The following is a 16005-nucleotide window of genomic DNA, read 5'->3' as shown; positions in this document are numbered from 1 at the left end:
CTTATAGAATTGCTAGAAGGATTAAAAGTGATTATGCAAGCAACCTATCTATGACATAAAAGCAGTAAATTATTATGACTGTAATTCACTAAATCTAAAACGACACTGATTTCAGGATGCACCGTTAAAGAGAACACTAAGAAAGGAAATCACACCATCTCATTGCACATTGGCCTTTAGGTTTAATTAGAAATTACATATTTTAAATATTATAAATCATTCTTATACAGTCATAAAAAGGAAAATATAAGGGAAATAAACTGGGTAACATATTCCTAAAACTTTTCACTTTCAGAGTCTGACATTTCTTTTTTAAAAGATTTAATTTTGGGACGCCTGGGTGGCTCAGTGGTTGAGTGCCTGCCTTCGGCCCAGGGCGTGATCCTGGAGACCTGGGATCGAGTCCCAAGGTTGGGCTCCCTGCATGGAGCCTGCTTCTCCCTCTGCCTGTGTCTCTGCCTCTCTCTCTCTCTCTCTTTCTCTGTGTGTCTCTCATGATTAAATAAATAAAAATCTAAAAAAAATTAATTTTAATTCCAATATGGTTAACACCTGCAGAGTCTGACTTTCCTAAATCACCTTTTGACTCAAATTCATCACTGTCCATATTTTCCTACTCTCATAACATGTTCTTTCCTATGAAGAGCATTAGTAATGCAGTGTTCTTTAAAAAGAAGCCCCCCAAAAGAGTAAAGATCATTGTTGCCAGACTTTTAAGCTGGTTTTGCAATTATCTGGGGCTGACTTCTGACTTCTGCTTCAGGAATGTTGCTAAACTTGTCTGATTAATCACTCACTTTACCTCTCCTCACAACCTACAATTGTTTCACTGTGGTCTCTGGCTTTTCTGAGCACATCTCCAGCTGTTCTACATCTGGCTTAACATGTGGGACTTAGAACTGACTCTAGTGCCCCAGGTGGGTGTGTCTGGGGAGAATAAGACAGGAAAGCAGAATTTTATTTTTATTTTTTACAATTAAGCAATTGCACTCATGACAGGATGTCAAAGCGATATTTCGTGATACAATAGACGTGAAATTCTGAAACCAGATTATCACATACACAATTTACAGAGGAAATGGTGGAGGATCTGTTCCCTGACTTCTGGACTCTGAAGTCACATCCAGGAGATTAAAAGGGGTTGGAGCACGGATAAGAGAGAGGACGTGTAAAAGAGATTCCTTTGGCATGATGTGAGTTCCCATCACAATTCTTTGTCATAATGACGAGGTGTGGGAAGCTCCCCACATCTCCCTCAAGCCTAATGAGGAAGATGTCCATGGGGTCACCCAAGGAGGTCTGAAATGTGTTCCCTGGCTTTGGGAGACACCCGGACGGCGCCTGACTCACCCCTAAGAAGGTTAAGGTGAGCCATGGCTGTTGGATAGACAAGCTGGTTTGGGGATCAGCCTGTGCTAGAGTACCCCGGAGCAAAGCGGGTCCCTGCATTTCCCTGGTTCCTGAAAGACAGAGCCTGAAACCGGCAATCCAAGGGTTAATAGGACTAGTCCCAGCTACAGAATACATTCAACTACAACTGTGCTTTCCTTTGCCTTTAAGTATCCCTGACTCTCCTCCCTGGGGAGGCAGAGATGTGGCTTGCCCTCCCTCCCGTAGTTGTCCCCTCATTTGGCTGCCCTGTGGAATAGATCCTTTCCCTGCTGGATACCTGTCTCAGTAATGGTCTTTGTTGTGCTTGGACAGAGGAACTTGAATTTGGTTACAAGCTGGCAGGCAGTTGTCTTGGTTCCTGTCCATAAGGCCACTGGGAGGGATTGACAAAGTCACCAAAAAGCTGAAGGTGAATCTGAATTCCAGGAGCTGAGGGAAGAGGTGCAAGTGAACACCTGGAGGCGAGATGCACAAAGCATCTGCCCTGAATACGGACAGGACCACAGGAGAGCAGTCCTCCGAAATAAACATCTCCAAAAAGTCTACAGAAGTACCTGAAAAAGACATTAGGTTTTGAAGCTGGTGGCCAAGAAAGAATTCTTGAGACGCCTTTGGTGTAAAAAGGTGGTTTTATTAAAGCACGGGGCGGACCCGTGGGCAGAAGGGCCTGCACTGGGGTCGTGAGGAGTGGCCCATTATATACTTTCAAGTTGGGAAGGGGCTAAAGAGAGCCTGTAAGTCTCTGAAGAATTTTGGAAGCAGGGTTTCCAGGCCCTTGAGGGGGCTAGCTGTTGTCGGGAAAGGGTCATTTATGACCATCTAATACAGCCTTAGTCATGAGACCCTTCAGATGTGTGTCAGTGAGCCAACTGCTTTGGGGATGATCACAACCTGTTTGTTGCAGGATAGAGATAAAGGAAATTTCTGAAGGAATTTTATGTATTAAAGTAGGCTTACAGGATCCTGCGGACCGGACTAGGATTGCCTTTTGTTCTTAGCAAAGTATCAACACCGAGGCAGTTGAGTCCCTAGAGGAAGGTCACTCGGCCTGTTTCAAGAACTTGTCAATGGGCTGTAGGCAGTAAGGAAATTTAATAATTTTTCTCCTGCCTTTGTTTCCTGCATTAGTACCCATGGGAAAAAGCATCCGATTAAGTGACCTGCCAAGTTCAGAGAGCAGAAAACTGCCCAGGTACATAAGAACTTTCTGTTTCTTTACCCATCTTCTCTCCCTTCCCTCTTCTCTCCAACTCTGGCTTAGGTGAGAAACAATGGAAACATCCTAATGAGAGAGGGAGGGGGAGGAGGTGTGGGAGGAGAAGAGGGGAGGGAGGCCAACTAGCTCCTTTCCCAAGTCTGGCCCTCAGCTGGGTAAGTAAGAGGACTAAGATCTATCTTTGAATTAAGACTGAAGTCTGACTAACATGAAGCTCTGGGCATCCTAATTTATAAATTAGAATTATGCTTGTGACCTAAAGTCATTATAGGACTATCCATTTCCAAGAGAAGCAGAAAAATCATGAATTGTCTCAAACATGAATGTACATGTGAACCAGCCAGTGTTCTTCTGCAGAGGCAGGTTATGATTCAGTGGGTCCAGGGTGCGGCCGGAGATCCTGCATTTCTAACCAGTACTGCTGGTTCTTGGGCCACACTTCAAGTAGCAAAGTGCTGCGAGCAGGGAAAGATTACCCCATTGAATAAAGTTTAAATGGATTTTGAAAAGATTAAGAAGTTGCATTTTGATTACGACACAGGTTGTACTTTCAACATACAAGTCATCCACTTTCTTTAATTTTTTTAAGCAGAGCATCAGGAGGGAATATATCGTCCCTGTTTTTAAAAAGTCGTCGTATATAGCAAAATGTTCAAGTCAACTTTCAGTTGCCGCCTTCCCACTCCCTCGGTGGTTACAGAGGTCACTGCTGTTTAACAATTTGGTGTGTACTCTTCTAGGCCTTTAAAAAACCAAAAGTATATTGTGTGGATCAGAATTCAATTTTGGAGAACAGAATCCACTCCAGCTGGATTAAGTAGGAAGGAATTTATTGTATAGTATTTAACAGCCTACAGAATAGTTGGGAGAGATGAAGAAACATCCTAATTTGAGTTTTCAGCAAAGCCTCCCAGGATCAGGCCACTATAGGACTCGCTGTTGGTCCAGGATCAGGAAAGTACTACTCAAGGACCACTGGGACGTGCTATGATCAGAGAAACAGCCAAGATAAGAAAGAAGCTATGATTTCTGGGAGCACCAGGATGGAACCTTGTCTGCTCTACAGTCCAAGAAGTGGATGCCCAGGGTCCTGCGTCTTTGCACCACTGGGCTGGATCCCAGATGCTGGGATCTCTGCGGTGACTGCTCCAGAAAACTCAAAAGCCTCTCCAGACCCTGCTCCCAGAAGTGACAAAAGCTGCAGAAGTACAGCCTCTTCTCCGCTTTCACCTTCCACATGTTGTCCAAAGGCTTCTGAGTGGCCAGACCAAAGCTGGGCCCCACACTTCGTGGCAAGGGGAGCTCTCCATCCCTTTCAGCTTTCCAAGCTCTGCTGCTCAGAAAGGCACTTGAGGAGGTAGTGAAGTGAACATTGACCCCATGTCCAGAGATGGCACAGGGGTAGGTGAGTCCTAGAATTTACTGCTGCAAGGGACCTGGAGATTTAGTCCAACTTGTTGATTCTAGAGATAGGGATGGAGTTCCGGAGAATAAAGGTTCGTGGTGGGGGTAGAAACAGACATGGGGTTTTGGGGGCAGAAGGACAGCAGCTTTTCCAGGGCCCCAGTGATTTTGTCTAGCTTCATTAAGTTTTCTCGCCTGCAAACCCACCTGCGAGATTGTTTCCATCTGCGGCATCCTTCTTTGCCTCCCAACATATATTTGGGTAACCAAAGTGCAGAACCTTATGCTTAACTCCTTGGAATTTTTTTTTTAAGATTTTATTTATTTCTTAATGAGAGACACACAGAGAGAGGCAGAGACAGAGGCAGAGGGAGAAGCAGCCTCCCTGTGGGGAGCCCCCTGGAGACTCATCCCAGAACCTCAGGATCACATCCTGAGCTGAAGACAGATGCTCAACCACTGAGCCACCACCCACGTGCCCCATCTTTTTGGAATTCTGTCTTTGTTAGCTTCATAAGATAATTTTGGATCCCAGTGTAGTTCCTCTCGGCTATAACACACTCAAATTAGGTAAGCAGGTCTTCCGTACCCCAACTCAAGTCAATCCACAACAACAAAAAGTTATATAAAACAGATGAAAGAAATGTAGGCGAGGGCTCTCTCTCTCTGGAAATTCTCTCCTTGATCCATTTCTGTCCCTTCTGGTACAATTGTTTAACCAACTACCGACATCAGCCAACTACTCAATTGACCTGGTATCAGCCTATATCTCCTTGTCCACAGGAGATGTGTCCAAGAGCCTAGAGAAGTACAGATTCAGTGTGTGAGCAGTCCCCTTACCCTGCCTCTGTTGTCCTCGGGTCAGGAAAAGAACCGGCTGTCAGGGCAGGCTAATCTTGGTAAGCTCATGCTGGCCCCTAGTGGACACTGCTGCTGCTGCTTTTCAATAGAGATGCAATAGATATGTAACAGTATATTAGTTTTGGGCATAGAATGGAATGATTCAATATTGACATGTATTGTGAAATGATCACTTCAATATCTAGTTAACACCCATCACTACACACAGATTTTTTTCTCCTTGCGCTAAGAACTTTTAGCATCTACTCTCTTAGCAGCTTTTAAGTGTTCAGTACAGCATTATTAACTATAGTCACCATGCCCACCAAATTATTAACCGTAGTTGGTAACCACGCTATGGTTAATCACACTGTATTTAGTATAGCTGCCTATTTCTGTGAGTGCTTATAAGCCATCCAGGCAGTAACTGGCTCTAGAATATTGTTTTGGATTAGAAGCAACCTCACTGGTTTGATGGCCTAAAGGTATAGCTGGAGATGGGGGCCTATCCACTTAGTACCCAGTGGATGGGCTGCTAAGGGATTCTGAGACCCTCAGTGACCGGCGACTGTGGAAACATGAGGCCTCCACAGGGGCTCCAACTCCATGTGGCTGCTGTTAGGGCTGGATGTGGCCAGTGTGCCTGAATGCACGTCTCAGGACGGCTTATGAAGTCTGGCGAATGGCCCCTTTAGTTAGCCAGACTGGGTAGGCCTTACAAGACAGTCTCAGGTGTCAGCCCTCAGATATGGGGGCATCCTCCTCCCAGCTCTCTCTCCCCCCGCCACCTTTTCCCCTCATCTCCTTCACCTGTGGGAAAGACCCAACTCAAATGCCACCTTCTCAGAGAGTTTCTCCCAGTTTCTCCCAGCCAAAATGAATTCCTTTTTTGTCTGAGCCCCAAGTGTTTTGTGTGTACGGCCAGTTTAACACAAGTTGGGTATCTGAAGCCCTGTCTACATAGTGCAAACGTAACTCTGAGGTCTTCGTCTGATTCCATGCTACAGTCCCGTTGCTGAGCAAGAATGAATCAATGGAGATAAAATCAAGTAGTGTTTCATTAAGTAATTCAAAAAAATATTTCACTTTGAGACCATATGAAAGTGCTTCTAGGAACATCCAAATCTAGTTCTGTTTTTTTGTTTTGTTTTGTTTTTTTTTTTGTTTTGTTTTGTTTTTCTCCTTGGGCTTTTTCCTCCTGCCAATCTGAATGTTTGTAAATGGCCCATCTCTACTATCAGTTCTGACTGGGGAGGAGTAGATTCCTGGTAGGAGCAGACAGAGAAATACTTCTGGGAAGAGGTGAGATAGCAAATATGAAACACTTAGAAGTGGAGTATATTTGGTGGTAAGGAGGGGCAAGAAAAAGCATTTTAAGGGATTTAGAAATATTTTTCTGATTGGCCAAAAGTTTATAGGATTTATGATTTCATAGGTTAAGCCCTCTGGGGAATGCTAAAGGAAGCATCATTAGCCTTGTCTTATGCGGATGGAGACACTGCAGTCCAGAGGGTTTAACTGGCTTGGCCAAGTCACACAACCAACACATGACAGACTAACACTTATGTCTAGGACTTGGGTGCACCTATCCAGAGCTCTCTCCACTATAACTTGCTGGACGAAGTTTGGGCAGCAAAAAAGCTCCAAAGGGAGCACTGGGAAGGGGCCTCTAGGCCATTCCCTGCATTTTGTTTGTCTGCAGAAGAAGTGCTGCGGTGGGGAAGGAGTTCTGCAAAATGTAAGCCAGCAAATCCCCAATGTGCAAGAGGGAACATCTTGTGGTCTCCTTTGCTCTTTGTTTACCAGTTTCTCTTTGAGTCAAAAAGAAACTGAGATCAGTTCCTGCTGCAGCATTTCTCAGGATAGCTGCATGAGGCCTGGTAAGTTTGCAAATGTTGTGGGGTGGGAAGGGGTCAGGAGTAAGACAGGGAAAGTTGTAGGGTCAGTTGACCACGTTGTCCCTACACAACAAGGATGCTCCAACTCCATTCTGTCCTCTCTGGTCCCAGGGTTTGTAGAGCCGAAGTTTCTTCTCAGAATCTTGACAGTAGGGACCCCTCTGGGGAAGGAGAACACATCTTTACAAAGTTACAGACTCTAAGTGAATAAGTGAGCTTGCTTAAGGATGTGGTTGCAGCATGGTAGGTGGTTAGGATCCACTTTCCTCTAATCTTCATGACCACGGAATTCCTGGACAGATCACAGTCCATGATTCATCTCAGCTCAGCAGCGTCAGCAGAACGAGCCATCTGCAGGCATCTCCCTCACCACAGCTTAGCTCCTCTCTCTGAAGCCCCTCCGAGGTTCAGTGTTCAGTGCAGGATATCTCTCTGCCCCTAGTAAGACATGCTGCTAAGTTATGTAATATGTCTATAATCGCTCCTATTTTGCAGATGAAGAAACGGAACTTTCGGGAAATCACAGAACTTTCTGGAAGCACATGACCACATGTTGATGGGTACCAGGAGCCAGGCAGCTCAGGATCACACTTAGGTTTTCTCTGGCTTCAGACTGTCCCCACCAGAGCAGTGCCAACTCCCAGCCCATCGCTTTCAAGATATCTACTTTCTTCTCACAAACGCAAGCCAAATGATAGGATTATGTCATTATCACCCATTTATGTTTTTTTCATTTTTACTTGGCCTCACAGTACATTTCACGTGGATCTTCATAACCATCTTTGATTTTAAGTCCCATGAAGAACATAACTGACAAATACCTACCGATAACTCCTTGGGTATAGGAGGGCACAGGAAATGTGATGGGGATAGAAAGAGGAAGTTCGTCTTTGGACTTTGGTGGGGAGGTAATGGGGCAGAAGAGGGGAAATTTCTTTGCTCGTGGCTCAGCACAGACAGGCGTTTACAGAAAATATATTTTAAAGATGAAAATGATAAATTTTCCATGTGACTGTAATCAAAAATTTCTGAGAAACAACCAAAGAAGGGGAAGGCTGGGTGATGTGTATTCTCATATGATCACGTTACATAAAATGGGTAGCTCTTAACATGCAGGTCACCACGTACTTGACTATCTCTTAGCAATTATAAGAGTTTTTGTTTAATCCATATTTATCAAGGTTGCAGGTTTTCTGGTGATACAATGAACAGACAAATGGCTTTTGTGTCTGTGGTGATGGGGGTGATGGGGTGCCGATGGGTGTACCACTCCTAGGACAGAGAGCCTCTTTTCTCTTTGACAGACCATAATCCAGACCATAATCCAGACCATAATCTCCCTCTCTAAAGCCAGCATTTCCTCTCCCAATATCCTGCTTTTCCTTACAGATTACCATATTTATTTTTCCCTATTGGAAGGGGGGGTGTGGGGCGGGGCGGGGTGGGGGGGGGAGGGACAGAAAAATATATCTCGCCAAAAAGTCAATGGTGTCATCTAGTGGTGAAGAGTACAAATGCAGAAACTGGTAAGTACCTTCAGCCTCAAGGCTCTGGGCATTTATCCAGTTACAGGTATTTACTGCCCCAAGCTGTTTAATAACAATTCAGATGTGTCTCCTACTCCCATCCTTGAAGGAGCTTATGACCATTTTAGATAGTTGAGAATCTAAAGCTCACTTCCAACAGAAAACACTAAAGCTGAGGGAATGATTCAGATACCGTCATAAAATGTCCAGGAGGTGAAACTTTGATAGTCGCCCCCCTTTCTCCAGGATGTAGATATATATAATTGTTAACAATGGATCATTTTATTATTTTTTGAAGTGTATGAAGACCGTCACTATGTCTCTTAAGTCAGCTCCCAGAAATAACTGCTGTTAAATTTGATATACCTCTATCTATCTCTCTATCTATCTATCTATCTATCTATCTATCTATCTATCTAGGCTGAGACATGTTTTCTATTCCTAAACCAGCTTTAAGAAACCAACTGTAATATAGCTAGCCTTGGCCATTTCCTTTGTTATGAGATAGTTGCCTAGTAGTTCATTGACTGGATACAACTTCTGTAACCAAACTATTACCTGTAGTCATTTAGATATTTCCAAACTTTTTTTGAAGTTTTTAAGTAATCTCTGTATCCCATATGGGGCTCAAACTCATGACCCCAAGATCAAGAGTCACATGCTCTTCTGGCAGAGCCAGCCAGGTACCCCTACAATGAATTCTAAGATAGTTGTAGAAAAAAACAAACCCAAAACCAACTATATAGGATGAAGTGTATGATAGGCTGTATTTCCATTTTCATTTGTTTCAAGATATTTCTTGATTACTTTTCATTTCTTCTTTGACCTGTTAGTTGTTAACAGCGTGTTGTTTAATTTCCACCTATTAGTGGATTTTCCAGTTTTCCTACAGTTAGTTATTGGTTTTTAGTTACATACGATTGTGGTCAGAAAAGATATTTGGTATAATTTCAATCTTTTTAAATTTGCTAAAACTTGTTTTGCGGCCTGTAATATGATCTATCCTGGAGAATCTTCTGTGGGTCCTTGAGAAGAGCATGTATTCTCTTGCTTTTGGATGGGATGTTGTGTATATGTCTGTTAGGTCCATTTGGTTGAAAGTATGGCTCAATTCCAACATTTCCGTGTTGGTTTTCTGTCTGAATGATCTATTGTTGAAAATGGAACATTGAAGCCCCCTACCATTAGTCTATTGCTATTTATTTCTCCCTTTGTATCTGTTACTATTTAATATACAAGTGCTCTGATTTTGTGCACATAAATTTAATATTGTTAAATATTCTTGATAAATTGACCCCTTATCATTATATAATGACCATATTTGTCTCTTGTTACTGTTCTTGGCTTGAAGTCGATTTTATCTAATATAAGTATCCCCACACTTGCATGGAATATCATTTTCCATTTGGTCTCTTAGAGCCTTCTTAAAGCACAAAGGACTCCCTTGAGGCAGCATATACTTCGGTCTTGCCTTTTCTCCATCCAGCTACTCTATGCCCTTTAACTGGGGAATTCAATCCATTAACATTTAGAATGATTATTGAAAAGTAAGAACTTAATACTTCAGTCTGATTAATTATTTTCTGGCTGTTTTGCAGTTCTCTTGTTCCTTTCTTCCTTTCTTGCTTCCTTCGTTAGTGAAGTGATGATTTTCCCAGTGGTATACTTTGATTCCCTTCTTTTTATCTCATTTGTATTGTATCGACTGTAAGTCTGTTTTGTGACTACTATGAGGCTGACATAAAACTTCTTAACTGTCTATTTGGCACTGACAGCTACTTTAATTCATACAAATCTCCACCTTTTTAGTCTCCTCCCCCTTTTTATTTTCTGATGTCACAATTAACCTCTTAAAAAAAGAGATTTATTTATTTATTTATTTATTTATTTATTTATTTATTTGAGGGGAGGGGCAGAGGGAGAGAAAGAATCTCAAGCAGACTCCCCACTGAGCACAGAGCCCCATGTGGGGCTCTATCTCAGGATCTCGAGACCATGACCTGAGCTGAAACCAAGAGTTGGACGCTCAACCAACTGAGTCATCCAGGTACCCTAACCTCTTTTTATATTGTGTATTCATTAACAAAATATTATAGCTTTAGTTACTTATAATACTCTCATCCTTTAACCTTCATACTCGAGTTGAGTGGCTCCCACACCGCCATATTACTATGGTATTATTCTGAACTTGACTATATACATACCTTTAACAATGTGTTGCTTATTTTCATGTTACTAAATAGCATCTTTTTGTTTCAATTTGAAGAGTTTCTTTTGGCAAAGGCAGGTCTAGTGGATTCTCTCAGCTTTTGTTTTTCTGGGCAAGTCTTTACTTGTCCTTCATTTGTGAAGGATGACTTTGCCCAATAGAGTATTCTTCATTGGCAGGTTTTTTTCATTCTGTCTTTCAACACTTTGTGAATACCATTGTTTTCACTCCTGGCTTGTAAGGTTTCTCCTGAGAAATCTGCTGACAGCCTTATGGGGATTCCCTTATAAGTTACGAGCTGTCTCTTTTCTCTTGCTGCTTTTAAGATTTTCTTTTTGTCTTTGATTTTTCACTATGTTATTATAATGTTACAATGTTATAATGTATCTTGATCAGGATCTCTTTCAGTTAAGTTTGTTTGGTAACCTATGAGCTTCATAAATTTGGATATCCAAATCCCTTCCCTGATTTGGGAAGGTCTCAGCCATTATTTCCTTAAATAAGCTTTGTGTTTCCTTCTCCCCCTTTTCTCTTTCTGGAACTCCAATAGCTTCCAAATTATTTATTTTGCCAATATCCCATAGATCACAGAGACTTTCTTCACTCTTTCTCATTCTTTTTCCTTTGTTCTCCTCTGACTGGATAATTTCAAAATTCCTGTCCTCTAACTCACAGATTCTCTCTTCTGCTTGATGCACTCTGATACTGATACTCTACTGCATTTCTGTACTTCATTAAATGTGAAAGCTACAGAACTTGATTAGTTTTTTTTTAAGATTTATTTACTCATGAGAGACACACAGAGAGAGACAGAGACATAGACAGAGGGAGAAGCAGGCTCCCTGTGGGGACCTTGATGTGGGAGTCTATCCCAGGACCCCGGGATCACGACCTGAGCCAAAGGCAGATGCACACTGAGCCACCTAGGTGCCCCTGATTGGTTCTTTTTTAATGATTTCTATCTCTTTGTAAAACTTCTCATTTTGTATTGTTTTCTTGATTTCGTTGAATTGTCCTTGTGGTTTTTCTTGTAGCTCCCTGAGTTTCCTTAAACAGCTGTTTTGGATTCTTTATCAGGCAAATTACAGATCTCTATGTCTTTGGGGTTGGTTATTAGAAGATTATTTTGATCCTTAGTGGCACCATGTTTCCTTGATTTTTCATGTTCCCTGAAATTTTGCATTGTTGTCTTTGCATTTGAAGTAATAGTCACCCCTAGTCTTTACTAACTGCCTTCAGGAGAGAGATACCTTCCATGAGCCCCACTAAAGATTCTGAGGCTTCTTCAGACCTTCAATGGGTACACCTACTCTGTGCTTCTTGCTCCCTCTTGTGGCAGATTTCTTAAGCTTGAGTGCCTTCTCAGATTGGGCAACACACCAGGCCAAATGCTGACAGCTTCCCTCATTTCATTTTCCCAAAGGTGGCACTCAGGTTCAAGTCTGTGGTCTCTCACTGGTTTTTTGCAAATTCAGACTGGCTTTCTACACATTCTCACTTGACACTTGCCGAAACACCCTTGCCACCACCTTTGGGAACATCCACAGGGAGTTGGCCACAGGGTGGAGATAAGTGTGTGGGTGAGGTGCACAGAGTACTAGGGGTGCCATGGGCAGATGGGGGATCCAGGGGCGAGGCCTCCCTAGCAGCTCCTGGGCAGGCTTCTTGATGGAATCAAGTGATTCTGTTGAATCACTTAGCAGGATCCACTTTAGTGCGCTCTGAGAGTCCTCTGTGTGGCTCTCTCAGCGTCTTCCCTCCATCCCCTCCCTGATCTTGGAGCTCTTGATTCAGTACTCTGCATGGGGCACGAGAGCAATGAGCCTCTTCCGTGGCATTCTGCGCAGCTGGGGAAACCGGTGCACACTCACATGCTCTCACTCCCTCACCCCTACCCCCTTCTGCCCCCCCAGGATAAAGCTCAGGCCCAGGAGACCTTTCTTGTTCCTGAGCTGCGCTGCCTTGGGGAAGGAAGGAGTTATGTGAGGAAAGTCCTCTTACACTCTCTGATGAATCCAAACATATTTTTTGCTCCAATTGTCTGCTAGAACTTCTCTGCTGGAAACTTGGGTTTTCACAAATCTCTCGTTTCCCAGTTGATTATCTAAGTCAGTGATTTTCTGCAGGCTCCCTGCCCAGAGCCAAGAGGGAAGATGGTTCACAGGCCACTGTAGGGTCTGTAGCCAGGACTATGGTCTGTGTGCCTAATACTTCACACGCAGGTCAGCAAGGCTCCTCCTGGGACCCTTGGCATATGGTGCAGGATCTCGCAGCTCCCAGGCCTTTTTTGCCTGTGGATGGATGTCAACTTGTTCTTGGGGTGGGGGTGGGGGCCACAGATGTGGAACGTCTTATTCAGCCATGATGCCCAGATCACTCAGGTAGAGTTCCTTGTATTTTCTGTATATTAATTTCTTTTTAGATATATGATTGGCAATTATTTTCTCTCATTCCACAGGTTGCCCTTTTATCCTTTTATTTCCTTTGATGTGCACAAACACCACATTTTGACATAATCCTATTGGTCTATTTTTTTGCAGCTGTGTCTAGAAATCATTGCCAAATCCAATGCCATGAAGATTCACTTCTAGGTTTCTCCTAGGAGTTTTATAATTTTTTTTTTTTTCAGATTTTATTGGCCTACGCCAGGAGCGTGCCTTTTTGTGGCAAGGTCTCATTTCCAGGGGTCGCTGAGGGTCCTCGAGGCCGGGCGTGGAGCTTGGAGGCTGCAGGTGGTCAGGCTTGGGGCGCAGACGGAGGCTCCGTGGGCCGGGCCTGCGCCGTCGGAGCTCTCCACGCTCAGCTTGATGGCGCACCTGGAGCGGGTGGGCAGTGCCGCGGCCGTGACACCCTCTAGGCCACGTGCAGCGGGAGAATTAGCTATGCCAAGGCCGAGGCTGGGGCTGGGGTGCAGCGTGGAGGCTGGGAGCCTTGGCCGCAGAAAGGCAGTGGGCGCCCGGGCGTGGCAGCATCGGCTCCCCACCCCCTGGCGAGGAGAAGGCATTGCCCACGGCTCCCACGAGCTACCACTACATGCTGCGCCCGTGAAAGTGCAGGTGCAGGGCCTCAAGGTGGCACTGACGTCCAGCTGGCCCAGGATGACCTTCCCTACTGCAGAGCCCCTGGAGCTGTTGACCTGGGGGTCCCCCAGGACTTGACTGTGCTGGCCTGCTCCCGCCACCGGGGTGACTCCGTGCTCCTCGTGGACCTAGATCACGAAGACGTGCCTCAGAACGTCGCGGCGGCCACCACCCGGCTCAAGGCCTTCCCCCTAATCCGGGCTGCGGCCTGACCTGGTGCAGCAGGCGTGAACCCCAGATCCTGGGCCTGGGCCTGCAGACAGAGCCTTCCTGGAGGAGAAGCTGCTCTGGCGCTGCACGCCCCTTCCCCCTCTGCCTACCCCACCACGACCTCCCCTGAACCCTGATCCTGTGCACTCTGGGGCCTGTCAGCACCCTCTTCCTGGACCACTCCATACCAGGGGCCTGCTCTGAGCCTGCCGGAGCCCCTGGCAAGCTTGGGAGCCACGTACCCACCCAACCCTCTCCTCCCAACAGGAAGCGAATTCCACACACACAGTGGCCAGGCAGGCATCACTACCAGGAAGGGGCAACACGGCGAGAAAGCTAGACAGAACCCTGGCCCCAATTTTCTCTTTAATTTTGAAGATAATTTTATTTTTTAATTAAAGAAGAGAAACAGAACAGCTCATTGCCATTTTGTAAATACTTCTACTTGGCAAGTCCAGCTCTTTCCTCAGTGCTAGTTGTTGCTGGGTACCTCTCTCCTCAAGGGGCAACCTCAGAGCTGTTTATAGCAATGACCCTGCCATCAGCTTTCCCAGGATGGGTCAGACTCCAGGAGCATGCAAAGGAGCGTGGGCACTGCTGTCCCTAGGAACCTGTTCCCAAGCCCTGTCACCGAGAATTCACCTCCCTGATGGCGTCTAGGGTGCCCTTGGTCATGGTCCTACAGGCCAAGCAGTGGGTTTGAGTCTACAAATAGGAAGTGTAATCCTGAGCTTTCATCATAATGATTTCCCCTAAGCAGGGCCTGAAGCCACATCAATACATGAGAAAATAAACACATTTGTAAAAGAAAAAATGATTTATTTATTTATCTATCTATCTATTTATTTATTTATGAGAGTGCAGGTAGAGGGAGAGCAACAAGCAGACTCCGTGCTGAGAGTGGTGTCCAGTGCCAAGCTTGATCCCATGACTCTGAAATCAAGAATTGCATGCTCAGGGATGCTTGGGTGGCTTAGTGTTTGGGCACCTGTCTTTGGCTCGGGTCATGATCCCTGGATCTGGGATCGAGTTCTGCATGGGGCTCCCTGTGAGGGAGCCTGCTTCTTCCTCCGCCTGTCTCTCTCTCTCTCTCTCTCTCAGTCTGTGTCTCTCATGAATGAATAAATAAATCTTAAAAAAAAAAAAAAGAATTGGATGCTCAACTGACTGAGCCACCCAAGCACCCCGGGATTTACAGTGTTATGTTTAGGTCCTTAATCAATTTTAAATTAATTTAGGTCCTTAATTATACTGTTTAAGGTAGGGTCACTTCATTCTTCTACATGTGCATGTACAGTTTTCTCAGCACCACTTGAAGAGACTATTTTTCCCATTTTCCCACTGGCACCCTTGTTGAAACTCATTTGAGCATATATGTGAGGTCTATTCTGGGCTCTGTATTCTGTTCCATTGGTCTATGTGTCTGGTCTATGTGCCAGTACCAGGATTGCAACCTCTTGAACATTTGCACCTGTAGCATCTCTGTAGCCTTCTCTCCCTGTAGGGAAAATGCACTGAGATACCCAATCATAGAATCACCACCACTTCCTGACTGCATCCAATCTAGAGTAAAGCCCTGCTTCCTTGGACTTTGTCCAAAATCACATAATAAAAGCACAAATCGTACACAGGATTTGTTATTGTGCTGCACAAGTATTGCACTTTTTACAAATTGAAGGTCTGTGGCAACCCTGCATTGAGCAAGTGTATTGGCACTATTTTTCCAAGAGCATTTGTTTACTTCGTGTCTCTGTCACATTTTGGCAATTCTTGCGACATTTCAAAATTTTTATTATTATTACATTTGTTGCGGTGATCTCTGATCAGTGATCTTTTTTTTTTTTAAAGATTTTATTTATTTATTCATGAGAAACAGGTAGAAACACAGGCAGAGGGAGAAGCAGGCTCCCTGCAGGGAGCCCAATGCAGGACTCGACCCCAGGACCTGGGGATCACGACCTGAGCCAAAGGCAGACGCTCAACCACTGAACCACCCTGGTGCCCCCGGTCAGTGATCTTTGATGTTACTATTATAACCATTTTGGGGTGCCACAAATCACACCCACGTAAGATGACAAATTTAATAAATGTTGTATATGTTCTGACTGCTCCACAGACCAGTCATTCCCCTGATCTCCCTCCCTCTTCTGGGGCCTCCCTAGTCCCTGAGACACAACAATATTGAAGTCAGGCCAATTAATAACCCTACAATGGTCTCTAAATGTTCAAG

The sequence above is a fragment of the Canis lupus genome, chromosome 38 (assembly GCF_011100685.1).
Source record: "Canis lupus familiaris isolate Mischka breed German Shepherd chromosome 38, alternate assembly UU_Cfam_GSD_1.0, whole genome shotgun sequence".
In the NCBI taxonomy this organism is placed as follows: Eukaryota; Metazoa; Chordata; class Mammalia; order Carnivora; family Canidae; genus Canis; species Canis lupus.
Note: the sequence above shows the minus strand (reverse complement) of the source record.